This window comes from Pongo pygmaeus, chromosome 13, assembly GCF_028885625.2.
Source record: "Pongo pygmaeus isolate AG05252 chromosome 13, NHGRI_mPonPyg2-v2.0_pri, whole genome shotgun sequence".
Classification (NCBI taxonomy): domain Eukaryota; kingdom Metazoa; phylum Chordata; class Mammalia; order Primates; family Hominidae; genus Pongo; species Pongo pygmaeus.
Window position 1 is genome coordinate 52,915,280 of NC_072386.2, and position 4,755 is coordinate 52,920,034.

At 39.2% G+C, this 4,755-nt stretch overlaps 1 pseudogene; it reads left to right on the top strand.

The window, feature by feature from the left end:
• Window positions 1-1,317: 1,317 nt before the first annotated feature.
• On the top strand, window positions 1,318-2,650 carry LOC129043695 (heterogeneous nuclear ribonucleoprotein A1-like; annotated as a pseudogene).
• The last annotated feature ends 2,105 nt before the right edge of the window (window positions 2,651-4,755 follow it).

Genomic DNA, 4,755 nt, shown 5'->3' on the forward strand with positions numbered 1-4,755 from the left:
AATGTCTAAAATGAAAAGATTGGCAACACCAATGTCAATGAGGTGATGCAACACTGAAACTCTTACACGCTGTACTACATTAAGCCATGTTAAAAAATGTGAGAGTAGTGGTTGCCTTTTGAGGGATGGATATGTGGGGATTTTCTAGGAAGGAATGTAAGTGAACTTTCTGGGAAGACATAAATATTCTGTATCTTGATAGGAGTTTGGATTATATAAGTATATGCATTTGTCAAAATTCACTGAATGGTATACTTAAGATTGTGCATCAGAGCTGGGCATGGTGGCTTATGTCAGTAATCTAAGCTACTTGGGAGGCTAAGGTGGGAGGATAACTTGAGGCCAGGAGTTTGAGACCAGCCTGGACAAAATTGTGAGACCCTGTCTCTACAAAAAAATTTTAAGAATTAGCTAGGCCTAGTGGCATGCACCTATAGACATAGCTACTCGGGAGGCTGAGGTGGGAAGATTACTTTAGCCTGGGAAGTTGAGACTTCAGTGAGCCATGATAGCACCACTGCACTCCAGCCTGGGTGACAGAGATCTGTCTCCAAAAATAAATAAATAAATAAAATAAAGATTGTGCATCTACTATACATAAAATCTTACCAAGAAAAACTCATATACATGACATTAAACTCTAAAAAATGATATGCATGCTGAAGTATTGAATGAAGTATGTTGATATCTACAACCTACCTTGAAATGCCTCAAAAAAAAAGATGGATTAATGGATGGACAGAGGGATCAACAAATAGATGGTTGAATAAATATATAATAAAGCAAATTAATTGCTAATTGTAGAATCTAGATGGTAGTGGCTGAATGTGGTAGCTCACGCCTGTAATCCCAGCACTTTGAGAGGCCAAGGTGGGCAGATCACATGAGGCCAGGAGTTCAAGATCAGCCTGGCCAACATGGTGAAACCCCATCTCTACTAAAAATACAAAAATTAGCCGGATGTGATGGTGCACAGTGCACATAATCTCAGCTACGTGGGAGGCTGAAGCATGAGAATCGGTTGAACCCAAGAGACAGAGGTTGCAGTGAGCTGAGATCCCCCCCATTCCCCATTGCTCTCCAGCCTGGGCAACAGAGGGAAACTCTGTCTCAAAAAAAAAAAAAAAAAAAAAAAAGATGGTGGATATATGGAAATTTGTTGTTTCTGATTATTTCAATTATTCAGTATATTTGATAATGTTTACAATAAAATGTTGGGAAAACTATTCACCAAAACAAAACAAAACAAAAAAACCCTACCTGTCTGTGGAGGCCACCAAGGAAGCATGGTTAAAGTCTCTCTTCTCCCTGCCGGTCATGTCTAAGTCAGAATCTCCAAAGAGCCCAAACAGCTGAGGAAGCTCTTCATTGGAGGGTTGAGCTTTGAAACAACCAATGAGAGCCTGAGGAGCCATTTTGAGCAATGGGGAACGCTCACCGACTGTGTGGTAATGAGAGATCCAAACACCAAGCCCTCCAGGGCCTGTGGATTTGTCATGTGTGCCAGTGTGGAGGAGGTGGATGCAGCCATGAATGCAAGGCCACACAAGGTAGATGGAAGAGTTGTAGAACCTCACGCCAGTAATCCCAGCACTTTGGGAGGCTGAGGCAGGCGGATCACGAGGTCAGGAGATCGAGACCATCCTGGCTAACATGGTGAAACCCGTCTCTACTAAAAATACAAAAAATTAGCCGGGTGTTGTGGCGGGCACCTGTAGTCCCAGCGACTCAGGAGGCTGAGGCGGGAGAATGGCGGGAACCCGAGAGGCGGAGCTTGCAGTGAGCCCAGATGGCGCCACTGCACTCCAGCCTGGGCGAAAGAGCAAGACTCTGTCTGAAGAAGAAAAAAAAAAAGAGTTGTAGAAGCAAAGAGAGTTGTCTCAAGAGAAAATTCTCAAAGACCAGGTGCCCAGTTAACTGTGAAAAATATATTTGTTGGTGGCATTAAAGAAGACACTGAAGAACATCACTAAGAGATCATTTTGAACAGTATGGAAAAAATTGAAGTGATTCAAATCATGACTGACCGAGGCATTGGCAAGAAAAGGGGCTTTGTCTTTGTAACCTTTGACAACCATGACTCCATGGATAAGACTGTCATTCAGAAATAGCATACCGCGAATGGCCACAACTGTGAAGCTAGGAAAGCCCTGTCAAAGCAAGAGTGGTTCTGGAAACTTTGGTGGTGGTCATGGAGGTGGTTTCAGCGGGAATGACACCTTAGGTCACGGAGGAAACTTCCATGGTCGTGGTGGCTTTGGTGGCAGCTGTGGTGGTGGTGAATACGGTGGCAGTGGGGATGACTACAATGGATTTGGTAATGATGGAAGCAATTTTGGAGGTGGTGGAAGCTACAGTGATTTTGACAATTACAACAATCAGTCTCCAAATTTTGGACCCCTGAAGGGAGGAAACTTTGGAGGCAGAAGCTCTGTCCCCTATGGTGGTGGAGGCCAATACTCTGCCAAACCACAAAACCAAGGTGGCTATGGTGGTTCCAGTAGCAGCAGTAGCTATGGCAGTGGCAGAAGATTTTAATTAGGAAACAAAGCTTAGCAGGAGAGGAGAGCCAGAGAAGTGACAGGGAAGCTACAGGTTACAACAGATTTGTGAACTCAGCCAAGCACAGTGGTGGCAGGGCCCAGCTGCTACAAAGCAGACATGTTTTAGACAAATACTCATGTGTGTGGGCAAAAAACTCGAGGACTGTATTTGTGACTAATTGTGTAACAGGTTATTTTAGTTTCTGTTCTGTGGAAAGTGTAAGTCATTCCAACAAAGGGTTTTAATGTAGATTTTTTTTTCACCCATGCTGTTGATTGCTAAATATAATAGCCTGATTGGGACGCTGAATAAATGTCTTTTTTTTTTTAATGTGCTGTGTAAAGTTGGTCTAGTCTGAAGCCATCTTGGTAAATTTCCCCAACAGTGTGAAGTTAGAGTTCCTTTAAGGTGATGCCAGGTTCTGTTTGGAATTTATATACAACCTGCTTGGGTGGAGAAACCATTGTCTTCAGAAACCTTGGCGTGGTTGAACTGATGGTTACTGTTGTGACCTGAAGATCACCATTAAAAGGGATTACCAAAGCAAAATCATGGAATTATTGGTTATTAAAATGATTGTTGGCATATCCTATGCAATGTATCTAAATTGAATAATGGTATCCAATAAAATTATAGATGGGAATGAAGCTTATGTACCATCCATTATCATGTGTAATCAATAAACGATTTAATTCTCTTGAAAAAAAAAATACCTGAAAGGAAACACACAATTGACTTCAGGTGTTGACACTTTGGAAGATTTTTCAAGTTATTTATAGTAACAGATATTAATGTTATAAAGAAATAAATGCACTTTTTATTTTAAAAGCTCTACCATTTCTCTGAAGAAGAAACAAACAAGATTTTAAAAAATCTTATACTAATCAATAGAGTATAGCTTTCCCCCTAAGCAATGAAATCATTTTAAATGGTAAACTTTATATTAAAGATATGAAGAACTGAACATGATTGTCCCATAGTTAAATCATTTTACTGCAGATAAATTGCCTGAAGCATATTTTCTTTGAGCATTCATAGGGATTTATATTTTTAAACAGGTTGAAGTTTAGATGTCCTCAAGAGTGTCACAGTCTAATTATATCATAGGTACGAAGTAGTTGTGTGACTGTATTTAGAAAGCATAACCTTTCTGTTAGCGATATCTCTAAAATGCCTGACACTTTACAGAATACTGTGAAATCAAATACAAACTCTGCTGAGATGGTATTGAAACATTTTGCTGTTAGTCCATGGTGAATACTGGCCTTTAGAAAAGCATAAATACTACTTTCTGCATCTACCAAAGAATTAATTAAATCTGTTGCTGTCTTTTTGATCGTAAAAAATGATTGCTACAACTTGCTTAATTATCCTAATTTTTTTTTTTCTCGTCAAGAAAAAAATCCTGTGGATATAGGAACCTTGCCTTGCTTGATTGCATGCAGACTGCCAGGTAGTGATACTACTGAAAACTTGTGCTTCCATTCCTTAATTAGAGATAATTGCTGGTTGAATGGGCAATTTTCTTTCTCTTTGGAGAAAGGATCTAGATACTGTGCTTCAAACCAATTGTTCTGTTTCAAGTGGAAGTCCTCTAAGCTGGGACATGAAATGCCAATCTCTTATGCTTCAAATGTCTCCATTTATCCATTTAGGCAAAGCTAGATACATTTTCTGAAATGGAAATTACCTCAGCATCTTTCTCTGATATTGACTAATTCCCACATCTCTTGTATCTATCCAAATTTTAACCTGAATCTTAAAAACAAACATTTTGGAGAGAGGCCCCTACTAATTTAAAAATTAAACAAACAAAATTCCCTAACCAACTTTACTGGAACCCATTACTTGCTTTTTCTTCTGAGCTATCAGCACTTCTTTCCTAGAGTTTAAAGCCGTTGTTCCAATGTAAACAAATATATCTAGCTTGAACTCAGACTTAGTTATCCCTTGCTTTTGCTTTCTACACTAAAACAAAGAAATAAAAAATTTTGTTGAGAAGTGTTCTCATTTTGAAAAATTTAAAGCAGTAACATTTAGCTAAAAGCTTTTGCCTTAAATCAGCTTATTAAAAAAAAAGAAGAAGAAGAAGAAAGAAAGCATGTTTTTGTAGGGACCCAGAGCATAATAAAGTTTAAAACCACAAGGAACTTCTTTTCTTGAGTCACCTCTTCTTACCAAATAGTGGTTCCTATCAAGTGATTTCCTTTC